Source organism: Cupressus sempervirens, chromosome 7, assembly GCF_028749045.1.
Source record: "Cupressus sempervirens isolate cs-2001-9-10 chromosome 7, ASM2874904v1, whole genome shotgun sequence".
Taxonomy (NCBI): Eukaryota; Viridiplantae; Streptophyta; class Pinopsida; order Cupressales; family Cupressaceae; genus Cupressus; species Cupressus sempervirens.
Genome location: NC_143124.1, coordinates 783,234,327 through 783,248,020, shown reverse-complemented (window position 1 = coordinate 783,248,020; position 13,694 = coordinate 783,234,327). Strand labels below are relative to the sequence as shown.

The 13,694-nt window shown below is 35.4% G+C and overlaps 1 pseudogene; it reads right to left on the bottom strand.

Annotated features, from left to right (window-relative positions):
- Positions 1-455: 455 nt before the first annotated feature.
- LOC149549681 (cysteine-rich receptor-like protein kinase 8) overlaps positions 456-13,694 on the bottom strand; it is a 52,613-nt pseudogene continuing 39,374 nt past the window's right edge.

Sequence of the window (13,694 nt, the reverse complement as noted above, 5' to 3'; positions counted from 1 at the left end):
GGTATGTACGCCTCGTGTCATGGACTATAAAATCCCCTTTCCTTTCTAGACCATTTTAGATAAATGTCCTTGAGAAATAATTTAGAAGTAAGTTGTGGCTCTTTAAATGGTCATGCTTGTGAAACTCTTATTTTCATGAGATAATATCAACTATTCAGATAATCTAATGTGTAATGTCAAACATCATTGTCATATTGGTAATAATTCCTTAAAAATAATTGTTTAATATTAAAAAAAAGTCATTGGAATGTTTTTTTTTCATTCCAAACAAGATATGTGGAAAGCATAGAACAAAATACCGTCATAGTAAGGTACGTATTTATCATTATTATAGAGCACAAAAGGCTAATACAATTTCAATGGAATCATAGATGAGACATGAAGCATATGTGAACAATTTGGCTAAGTATTTACAATATTTAGATATATTATTCTCCATTATGTTTAAGGCTTATTCATGCCAGGTTTATAGGATTTGGTAAATTGGTGAAAGAAAATCTTGAAAGCATTGAGTAGACAAAAAGCACTGGTGTATGAAATGATGGCTCTTCTTGTGTACAAAGCAAGCCAACATGAATGCATTTGAAGCATTCCTCTACAAGACAATTCTCAACTATACCTTTGTCAATTACATCCATACTATTTCCTTTGTTGTAGCATTCCCATGCCTGTAATTTGCCTTCAAAATAGCTAGAAATATAAATTAACTAATGATTACTTGAACTAATAATTAAATAAAATGACATAGAATGACATCCATTAAATATAATGCCTTACCAATTCTAGAAGGCCTTGGACTCCATTAGAAAGATTAGTATCTATGTTCTTTCTTCCACTTATAATTTCTAGAAGTGCAATACCAAAGCTATACACATCGGCTTTGTCAGATAACTAACCATGCATAGCATACTCTGGTGCCAAATAACCACTGCATATGACCAAAGAGGAGACACTAAGTTAAAATATTTTACAAAAGATTCAATGGCAATTCAAACCAAAAAGTATCAAAGAAATTATTTTTAATTTCGATAGTACATAGCATTAATAATTGAAATTCTTACTATGTTCTAGCAACTTGTGTGTTAACATGACTCTCATCTTCTAAAAATAATCTTGCTATCCCAAAATCTGATATTTTGGGATTCATTTCTTCATCCAACAAAATATTACTTGCTTTGAGATCTTGATGAATGATTTGTGGATGAGAGTCATCATGTAGGAACAAAAGCCCTCGAGCTACTCCAACTATGATGTTGAAATGCTTCTGCCAATCCAACTCTCTACTCTATTGTGAATCTAAAAATTCAATTTGTTTTGTCTTAGCATTAAAAAAAACAAGTAGCCTAAAAATTTCTATGTAATTGTTTGAATTTGAGTTGTAGAAAACATGGAGTTACCCACCAAATAGTATTTTGTCTAGGCTCTTGTTGATTAAGTATTCATAAACAAGCAGGCATTATGATCCTCTAGTGCAACATCCAAGAAGAATCACAAGATTTTTATGTTGAATCCTTGCCAACAGCTTGACTTTATTTTCAAATTCTTGCTTTCCTTGTGGAGATTGTAAGACAACTTCTTGACTGCTATCTCTCTTTCATCTAGCATGGTGCCTTAGATTAACACATTTTTTAGCCTATTTCTATCACGCAATTGGACTCACTAAATATGGGCTATACATATAATTGTATAAGTATGAAGAGATTTCATTCTTAGATGACAAGCATGTGCAAGAAGAATGAAGCATATCTAGTTCAAGAACTTGTGTAAGAGCACGTCAATATTTAATTAAATAATAAAAAGAGAAAGAAGTAATACCTTGTATATAGAGCCAAATCCACCCTCCCCAAGCTTGTTATCCTCATGGAAATCTCTAGGTGTAGCTCTCAATGTCTCCAAGTTGAATTTTATTTGATAGAAAGCACTAAATGTCTAGTCTTTTCCTCCTGCCCATAGTGATATGAGAATATAAGTACAAAGAAAAGAAGAGAGTTTTCAAATAGATTTGTAGAAGATAGATGAGAATAATGAGTATGAAGAGACAATTGTGCTGATAATTTGAACAAAAAATGGGCCTGAGTTTAATATTTCAAAGAGCCTTTTTCAAGTTTGCTTATAAAAAATAGGCAATCTATTGTGATATATTGTATTTGAGAGGGTTCCATTTTATGATAAAAGCCAAAGAGATTCCATTTACCCTTCCTGCTCTAATATTACGAGATATATTTTATCCATTAAGGAATTATTAGTTTTAACAACTTTATCAATTTTATCTCAATCCATTCCAAACTTGTTATTCGTGAAGGAACCCTAGCAATTTTTTTAGTAGTAATCTATGGAGCTATAGTATTGTCCTTAAGGAATTTGGCTATTTTAATTGTATTTTTAAATAAATTTGATAATATTATTATTTTTAGACAGTATAGTTAGAAAAGAGAAGACCATAAAAAGAAAGGAAATATACCATTTTATCAATAAACAAACAATAGTTGTTTTTTTCATATTTCATTTCCTTTTAAATTTATTTAATTTCAATTCCTTATTTTTCTTATTATTTTATATTTTTTGATCGTGCCCAAGCAAATTTGGTAGTGTGGATGCTCCTCAATCCTTGGCTCTTAGCCAAACAGGTTTCAAGCACACGTGGGCCCATATAGGGTACTTAAAATTTGTCTGATCTCCATCAAAAACATAATTCAATTTCAATTTTTATTTAAATAATTACACAAAAAATAATATAATAAGATAACAACATACAGTGCAACTATTAGACTTATTTTTGGTAGCTAGTAATCTTTCTTCTCAGCTTTTCTCCAATAGCTTACCCTATGTTCTTAAATGGTTGCTTAAGTGCAATTTCTTTTCCAGAGCAATCTTTAAAAATGACCTCATGTCCCCATGTGGTTGCTTAAGTACTCTTTGTGCTCAAATTTAAGTTCCCAGAGTGTTCCCATGTTCCTATTGCATTTTGCAATCCTAGGAAAATGATTATTTGGAATCTATTGCTACTTTTTAAATAGAATAAGTAGCAAAAATCAATAAGCATGGGGCTACTAGCGCCACAAGTTGCTGCTAGAAAACATGAAACAAATTTTATTTTTTCCAATCTCAGAAGAAGAAAAGAAAAGTCTACATACCTTGATTATCATCCTTCCTATGTATTTCATTTGCACTCTTCAAGTTTCTTCGCACAACAAACACCAATCCCTGCAATAACACGAGGGTGATCAACCCACCAAGAGAAGTTAGAATTACAAGTATCTTGTTTAAGGACTCTTATGTATGTAATATCAATCGTCAAAACATGTACATAGTATAAAAAATTAGATAAATCAAGTTACTTTTAAACATCGCACACTAAGAAAATAATTGAACTTATCAACACTCGATGAAGGTGAAAGGTGTGTTAAAGGTAGCAAGGCAAGGGAGGCAGGTGAAGCAAAGAAGAAGGGATACACTTCATAGAGAATCCAGTAGCTTCCAAATGACCCCGTGGCTCCAAGATGATATCCCCCTTCAGTCGATTTCAAAAGAGCCCCAATTCCCCTTCTCAAACACACCTTGCAATTCTTATCGAAAATATCTCTCATACACTGAATTAGTGCATACATCTTTGTAACCTGAGAATACTCAGAAGTTGAACTAGTAGCATACATAATCAGTGACTCGTCCACTCTCACATACAAATAAGAGAAAAGATTAGTGGCATTCTCGCCATTAATATTGTACATCTCAGTGGTGTTGTCTAGTATTCCAAAGAAGTTGAAGGGTTCATAGCACAGGTAGCATTTGTTGTTACAGAAAACAACTATGCTCAACCTGCGATAACAATATTGGTTGACGCAAAATTTAACTGGAGAGAACAAGCACAACATTCTTCGACTGTTAGATCTCCCTTGCAAGGAAGGACATCGTATAATAGATCTGTGCTTTGGCCGTAGACAGTTGTGTTGTAACCACCAGATGAGGCTGCGTGGTGGACAAGATTGTTGACTAGTGTAATACCTCAAAATTGGCTCATTGCCATCTCAACCAATTTTGGTCTATTTCAATCAAACTTAAGTCCTATGTTACTAGGCAATTCTTATTCTGCTACTTGCTACTTGACTTAATTGTCAATGCAGAAAACCTAAATCTGCATTCATCATACCCTTTATTTAATTCCAATAATATTGACTCATATTAGTCACATTAAACCTATTGATTAAGATTTAATTTAATTATTAAGTATTTATACTTAAATTAAATTAAATCATCACCTAAGGCTAATGTACTAAGGAATTAAAAATATTTAATTTAATAATTATGCTCACTTTAATTAATTGAATGTGATTATTCAATTAAATGAAAAAGGGATTTATGAGGTCATATCTCACTTTATTAAATTAAATAATATCTTCAAAATCTTCTCTTCAGTTCCAAAATGGAAACTCTGAGTGAACTATCTCTCAAAAAGGAATTAAATTAGTTAATTCCTTGTTCCACTCATGAAAATCTTAGTTAACTCTCCTTTCTTAAGGAAGTTTCCATTTTAACTAAAGCTTGCTCTAATCTTGACCATTCATCAAAGTTGATCCTGACCGTTGATGGATTCCAGGTAATTCTATTTAAGAAACCCTCATTTCCCCATTACAGAGGTTGAATTGAATTGCTATCGAAACACTGCTTAATTGTACATTCATTTGAGCTCACTACTTTCATAAGACTTTCATTTTCTATATTAATATCGTTTAGAATTAATATGCATTCATTTAGTTAATTATATTTACATGTTCTTAAATTAAATGCATATCTCATGTTAGAATAATTGCATTCATATAGATTAATCTCATTTAAATCCTTCATTCTTAGAGGGTCTAGTTGCCTGCACCTCGATTCTGAGGATATTAACAAGCAAATTCCCTTTAGATAGGAGGCAACAAGTCACTTTGTTGAGCATTTTGGATGAACAATCCAATGTTTATCCCAGGATGACTTTGCAGGTAATGACCACGTTGAAGTGTCTGTGAGGTTTAGAGGCCAACTTTTCACAGGTACATTTCTGGCACCCATCGTGGGGCCAAGAAAATTAATTTCTCTGGCCTTTCACTGCATTTTTAAAATCATTTTCATGTTCTTTGTCCAAACTGTTCCATATAGATTCAAGAATCGTCGCGCGAGACTGTTCATTTTTGTGCGAGGATTCTTTTCGGGTCGCGCAAGAAAGTGCCTGAGCACGCAAAAATTTGCACGATTCAAAAAAGAATTTTGCGTGACTCTGTGCAAGATTTTGCATGCCACTCTCCACTTTCTAGTGCGAAAAAGTTCCTATTGCTTGGATTTTCGCACGACACCTTATTTTATTGAGTGGGCCAGTGAAAGACGTCGTGCGGTATTGCAAGATTTCGCACGAGATCTTCAAACAGAAAATTTAATTCTGACACTTTTTAGCACACTATTTGTTCAATTTTACTGATGTATTTTCTCTGAAGTATATCTATTTCAGTAGGTTTTAACATTTTCTAAGCTATTTTATGTGTATAAAAAAGAACAAAAAAAGAACAAAAAAAGTTAAATTTTATTTTCCCATAGTTAAGCTTCCATTTGCACTAACGTGTTTTCTCTAAAGCATCTTCATTTCAATTTTTCTAATTTTTTTTGCAACCTAATAGTTGTCTGCAGGACATTTGATGAAGACTCCTTTACACAAACTTTCCCAAACATGAATTGATGGTTTGCTTGTAGGATGATTGTCAAAGATACACTTGTCAAATATCAAATTTAAAACCCACAAAATAGTGTGTCTTCTTTTCTTGGCTTTCAAATTAGTCTAATTAGGGGCTTGTGAACTTCCTAGGGTGCAAGATGGAAGAATAGGGGATTATGGTCTTCACCACTTGGAGGTCATGACCAAGGGTGAATCAAAAACCTAGATACTTCCAAAAGACAACATTTTGAAGAAGGCAAGCAGCTTAGTGGTTCTCTAGTACTTGTTCTCTTCTATGATATGATGGTGATTTTCTTTTAAGGGAATCCAAATTTTTAAGGAAAAATAAGTCTAGATTGATTAAGCTAAGTCAGTAATTAACCTATATTGCGTGTTTGTGTGAGAAAGTAAGGTAGAGGAGTATGCTCTTTCCCCTTAGGGGAAATCAAAAACTTTGACCCTTGTGATCAAACCACCAGTCCAAGTTAATCCTTTAGAGGGCCTGTCGGAGTGATCCAACCTCTGGGAACGACCCAAGTGAGCACACTCCTTTTACTGGAGATTCCAACTCACTGTAATCAAGATGCTTTGTAGAGAAAAAGACTCCAAAGATGGATTAATTTCTTCCTCTTGATTCTTGATATTGCATATCAAGGGGAGGCTCTGTTTGTGCACTGGTCGACATTGGCCCCTGGCTTGTTAAGCAAGTAGTGTGCACTTTCAAATGCTAGTGTGGGCTGCTGGCCTCAACTCTACCTGTGGAGCCACTGGGGATTAATTCGAACAAAAGCCAAGTAAAAACCTCTTAGTTAGAAGCCACCCAGTTCACCTCCAAAAGGAAGCATAATCTTTGTGCAAGGTGGGGGAAGAATCTCTCCTATAGAACTCACCATAGGCATGCTATTGGACTTTTGAAGGTGGTATACGTGCTCATCCCCTACCACAAGGATGCTCATTCAACGTATACTATTGAGTCCTTTGAATATACCAAAAACATGGGCACCCTCTAGGGGGTGACATGGCTGTGTGAGGTACATGCATGCACATAAGATGTGGGACAAAGGTTTTGCCTTCTCTACCATTTTTGTTTCTAGGGATAAAGTGTGTTTGTTATCGATTCCTAAACATGTCCAAACTTTCTCAAACAAACTGAAAGTCAAGATTCCCCTATCCTATCAAGTTGCTTTGTCCTCAGCAGGACTATTTTCGAGTACTACTTGTTTCCCACTGCCTTCTTTGAACATATTTCCTGAATTGCAAACTCAAAACATTGTCTAAACGTCTTGCTAAGTCAACCTCACTATTTGTCCAATTGAATCTGTTTGATAAATCTACCCAATCTATCCAAAACTATCTAAAATCTTCAAAGTCTTTTCAAAATCCAGTTTAGTTGTTAGTTTGGTTTCCATTTTCGCATATAGTTTGCAAACTTTTGCGTGAATACTTGTTATCCTACCACTTCTTCATGCAACTCTGTCCAAGTTCTCGTGCAAACAGTTGAACATCTCCATGCGAGATATTGCCTCAGATATCCTTATTTTGTTGTTAACCTTGCACTACTTTGTGTGGCCTAGAGCACATCCTCGTGTGAAATCTTTATGTTATCTTGAGTCTTTGCATGGCCCTATGTACTTTCTCATGTGCCTCTAAGAGGATCTTCATGTGAGATCTTGAGTCTGAACTATCAAGGTAGTCTATTAGAGCTATCTATGCTTTGTACCAAGTCTATTTCTTGCATCAATTTACTGCTTCTCTATCTAAAAATAGTCTCAAATAGTGTCATCCCTCTTAGCTAATGACTTGTGATCCATGCTTTAACTAGTCTTGTCTCTCAGTTATCTTTCTCTTGTCCTTGAGTGCCTGTTGTACTCTGTGTCATGATAGTCATAATCTTTGGCTGTTCTAGCCTTCAAATCAAACTATTTGTGCCTTAGTATACAACACTCTTATCCTCTCCCATTGAGACTAAGTTCTAGTGTGGTCCTTGTCTAAGCTTTTTCTTTTTGTCATTGTCTATGAATGTGGCAACTTGACTATGTTCTAAAAATTGGCTATCACTACTTGAAACATAGTACATCAAAATGGCTAACAAAAATGTGCTAAATCCAATATTCCTAGTGAAGAAGAAAAGCTACTTATTGCAAACATGAAGCAACAAATCCAATCAATGAGTGCTCAACTTCAAAAACTAAAGGAGGAAGATGAAACATCATCAAAAAAATTCTCCTTGAGAGAAAATTTCCCTTCCTTCTATGAGAACCAAAAATCACATTCTTGTGATCTTAAATCCAAGATATGTGAGAACACTTCACAAAAACCCAAGAAATCTAGGAATATCTTTGAAAACAAACCTTGGGTATTTAAACCAAAGTGTGATTTCACACCTTTGGGAAAATCCTACAAATTAACCTTGGAAGAACTTCTTGAAGAAAAACTCATTATTTTACCTAAGGTCACTTTGGCAGGAATTTCCTTTTTGACTAACTATTCTACCTATCACAGACATAATTTACATGAAACTTCACATTGTCAGGAGCTGAAAAACAAGATCCAAGATCTCTTTGATAATAGCATAATTCAAAAATCTAAGCTTTTAGCTACTATAGATTCTACTCTCATGAAGGATATACATCATGAAACCATGTCTAGCAACGGTTCAAATACAACTTCTACTTATGCCAACATACCACCACCTTCTAAAGTGTCTAAGCTTTCCAACATACCTTTGCCAAACAAAGCACCTAATTCTTTTGCTATTGACTATGTGTACCCTCAAAGGCTGACTCTAAAGGAAACTCAAGCTAATCTTTGCTTAGTTGCAAACCTCTCCCATACTACTCAAACCAAAGATCCAAAACCTCCATGTGTTGCTTCTCCTATTATCCCCACTCCAGCTATTCCTCCATTGTCCCTTCAAGTGCCTATTATGGAGAATCCAAACATAGATTCGAATATAGATTCAGATACTCCCTCATCCTCAAAATTGGTTTCATGTCAAGAGGACCACTTAAATAATGAAGAAAAAAGTGTTGATCAAGACCAAGATTCCTTCATCCCCTTCCAAGTCTTCCAAGATCTCGTGCCTCCATCTCAAGAGCCACATAGTCCTCCATATCCCATGTCATGCATCTCTACTAAGCAAGATCAAGATATTTCTTCTATCATCCTTAAGGAGATTATAAAAGACCAAGAGAATGATACTTTTCCTATGTTACCTAAAATTCCTTTTGAAGAGAAAAGTGTTCCCTCACTCTCTTGTTCTACCTCACTACATTCACTTCCAAACTATGCTCAAGCTTTAAATACTCCTATCAAAGGTATTGATCCTATAATAGTTACTCATAAAACTATTGCTGGCTTTGGTCATGTTGCTCACTCTAAAGATGCTGATATCCCTACTCATGGTCCATTCACATCTTCTAAATCTATCCTTGGTCCCTATCCATCTAAGCTAAAACCTTCAAGTCTTCCATCCATATTAGGACCTTATGTTCCTCTATCTCCTACTTCCACTCTTAGCCCATTACATGTTCCTCCTACCCTACCCCAAGATCAACAAAGATACACATACTTGAACTCTTCACATTCACCTTTCCATCTAAACCATTCATATTGGCCTCATTCATCCACAAGTCCCAAGACCTTTGGAAGTTATTTGGATGATCAACTCAAACACAAGTGCATGAATCCATTCTCAAAAGTTCACTATGTCTCCTCTAATCGGCATGTGAATGCCAAGAAGAAAAAAACAAAAAAGATACTGCAAAGGTCCACTATTCAAAGAGCTCAATCAAAGAAAGTATGGGTTCTTAAATCTGTTATTGAAGAAATGCATTCCAAAGCATCTAATGAAAAATCAAAAGCTATATGGATTCCCAAGTCTCTTTTGAAGGACTTGAATATTGAAAACAAATTAAAGTTGACATTCAAGCTTCCGAAGGTTTCCACTCCATCTCCTTCCCAACATCTTCCTAAAAAGGTTTCAAAACCTTCTACTCCACCTTCCTCCAAAATAATTCTACCACCTCATACATCTAAACCTCAAACTATTTCATCCATATTTCCTCCATCATTACACTACCCTTCAAGGTGTGTGTCAATGTTGATCTTCCCCACTTTTTCTTTTACCCTTGCACATCCCTTTCAATACCCTATCCACTCCACCTTCTATCATTCCCCTTTTATCCTTCCATCCCATTTATCTCATCCATAGCTTAAAACCTTATCCTCCATATATCTTCTCTACTATCTCCCCTCCATTGCCCTATCAACATCTTTGAGCATACCTTTCTATGGTCTTGGCTTATCATAATTTATCCTTCCAATAGGAGCACTATTCAAATTGAAGAATGCTTGAATTCTTTCCAAAAACTCTAAAAATCCAAAAAAGAAGAAGAAAAAAAGAAAAATAAAAAGCGCCTCAGTGAAAACCTGGAAACAGGCACCTTGGTAGCAAAAGTAAAGAAAAATGAATCCATCCTATGGTGAAAACCACTTCTTGTGGCACCTTGGATAAGTACCATGATGAAAACCTAGTAAACAGACATCATGTGTAATTCTTCCATCCATGACATCCTATCATGATCTTTCTTATCCTTCAGATGTCCTCATCTCAAGTCATTCACTCATAACCTCCATAACAAACTTTGCTATCCTATTTAGTTAACCCTTTGGTCTTGACAAATGAAAGAAAGAAGAAAACTCAGTTCTTAGCAATCTCTTGACATGATAATTTTCATGGATTACTTACACAATACCCTTCATTACACCATGAGCTTATATTGTTATATCTTTTTCCCTAGCTTGGGTAATCTTGTGAAGACTTTCCTTGAGGGTAACATTCACCACTTCATACTCCTTGCCTTTCCATCTCTGTTTATCCACTAGCTTGCTACTACATATTGTCTTGCACCTTGCTAGACACTAGAACAAAATCAAGGTAATCCTTCTTGAGAGCTAGTAATCTCTAAAAAAATCTAAAAATTGGAAAAAGTCTTGAAAAAAAAATTGTTACCCTAGTGAAAACCTAGCAAATAGGTGCCTTGGTAACACAAAAAAAATTGAAAAAATCAAAAATACAAAAAAATCAAAAAAAGAAGAAAAATACAAAAAAATTGAAAAAACAAAAAAAAAGTGCCATTGATGAAAACCTAGAAATAGGCATCATAGTAGCAAAAAAAGGAAAATCCTGCCAAGAAGGTGAAAACTTGGTAAATAGGTGCCTCTTGTTCCCAATGCTCCATCTTGCAGTGCATTTTCTAGCTTTCTGTATAGTCACTTTCATGCTTTTTCTTTCCTGCTTTTCTTGCTTTTTGCTCATGTATCCATGGATTGAGTCTTGTTATAGCTTGGGGCATTTCCCCTTAGTGTCATTTTTTCAAGATTCTCCTCATAGAATCTCCTTTGCGATAGTCACCAGTGATCCTCACTACGTTTGCCTACTATCGCTAGTGTCACTCTTTTTCAAGATTCTGCTCATAGAATCTCCTTTGCGATAGTCACTAGTGGTCCTCACTACGTCTGCCTACTATCGCTAGTGTCACTCTTTTCGAGATTCTCCTCATAGAATCTTCTTCACGATAGTCACCAGTGGTCCTCACTGTGTCTTCCTACTATCGCTAGTGTCACTCATTCGACATTCTTCTCATAGAATCTCTTTCGCAACAGTCACCAGTTGTTTCAGATGTGTCTACCTACTATTGCTTGGGTTATGTCTCCAAAAAATTGAACTCAAAAATGACATACTTGTTTGGATATGCTAAGCATTTTCTTTGTTTTCTTTGTTTTTGCTTTATCATATCTCCTAGAGCAACTCGATGATGTCATCTTCGACTAGAGTAGTAATGACTGGGGGCATGATCTTTTTTTTTCTTTTTGTTTTCGGTTTAGTTCCAATCAATTGATACATTCCTATAAAAGGGGTGTCCACTATAAGAGCCTCCATCTCGTATTGGATGGTCGGGTGTACCTCGACTCCTTTTGTATGAATTCATCAATAACATTGGATCTTCTCCTTGTTTGTTAGAGTGAAATCTTCATGCTACAGTAAATATTAATACTCATCCTGCTAAGTGAACGTACAAGTCACTACGAGTATATCTAGCACACTTCTGTCTCAAGTTACGAACGCAAGGGTCATTGTGGACAAAATAAAATTGAATACTTAGCATAAAATGGATCTCTTGCATGTCTGTTGTCTCTTTCATGCAAACAACATTCTGGTCATCCTAGCATTTATGCTTTGATGTTTACGTTAACTTGCTAAATTAAAAGGGACAAATGTTTCGGTTATTCTGGCTTCTTGTGCCTCGAATGCTTACATTTAATCCTGAAAAACCAATAACGTATGTTATATTCATATTTTCATGATTTTAATGTCAGTGGAAATTGTATGACCTACAAGCTTTGTTCTATATCTGGTGATGAGTAAAATGTCAAGGCTTGGTAACTAGACCTAGGGTTGCATTTTAACATAGTCTTGCATTACATACTTCACTTGCATATGCACACAATTTAGTTGTGATTCTATTTCTCCCATGTCTAATGAAGGATTGGGGGCATCTTCAAACATAGTAGGTTTCTTCACGGCTGCACAAGCATTTGGTTCATCAATTTGCACTCCTCAATGAAATCCCTATCACTGTCAAGAAAAAACACACAACACTATATGAGAGGTTAGTCCATTTCCATGTGCATTGCATCCATATACTCATAACATCTACTCTACATGCTCATAATCACATCACACCACATCAGAATACATTTGCATTCATATCAAAGTACAACATGTAACTCATCATCATCGTATTGATATCTCATGTACATCAAAGTAAAGAAAAATAGACAATGACATGTACACAGGAATACTCGACTCAAGATCTTGTATGTATATCAAAAGAATGGATTAGTACAAAAAGGGCACTACCCAAGCGCACTCGATCAAAAATGATATATGTGGTGCTTGCACACTAGTCGATACATAGCCAAAAATCAAAATCAGAGTCATGGCACAAAGCATCTAACTATGTACCACACCCTCGCCTCTAGGACGAGCAAGAGTAGTAGGTAGCAGAGGTGGTGGTGGCATCTCTGGTCTGGCAGGAGGTCGTGTGCCTCCAGACTCTCATGCATACTAATAGAAGTGTTGAACCTGAAGGGTCTCATCTGGTACTACATTCATATATGCAGCATAATAATCTCAAATTTCATACAAAAAATCTCATCATCGCGTGAGAAAATATCTTCGAGCACGAAAAATGAATCCCATTCGCATGAAGAATCTTGTTCTTCATGTGAGAGATAAATGCCTCCCACGCAAAGATCCTCCATTCACGAGCAAAGAAATAGCACACCCTATTTCTTCACGTGAAGAAAGAAGATCTTCATACGAAAGATGATAGGTCTCATGCGAAGACCGATTGGACCCCTAAAAACATGGTAAAATATGCAATAAATGACCCTGTAAAGTGTGAAAGTGAAAGTACAAAGATGGGAACTCAATGACTCACTAGTGGTCCATGGTTTGCTAGCCAGTTGTATTGTCTGGAGCACTCAAAATGATGGTATCTCACGTTCATTGTCTCTCTCAGAGCTCAAAATCACTAGAAGACAAAAGCACAAATGTGTTTGAAAATGACACCTTGGACCCTTATATAGCTGTTGACCAAATTTTTCAAAGTGCTTTGATTTTCACAAAAATCAGTTCTGAATCCATTTTTGGGATTGAATTCAAAATTTGACACACCTAAGTGCCTCAAAAATATGTTTTAAAGTTTTGGGGACCGACACGATCAAACGCTTGTGCAGTCTAAATTTATCTGATATCTTGGGATTCTTGAAATCCTTTCAATTCTAAATTCTTCATACTTTGAAAATTCATTTTGAAAATCTTCAACTCAAGTCAACTTTGCTTAATTCTAGTCAACTATTGGTTAAACTTGGTCTTTTTGACCTCAAAATTACTTCGGATTAACTTTCAAATTTCTTCAAATCATTTTGATCTCTTCATATT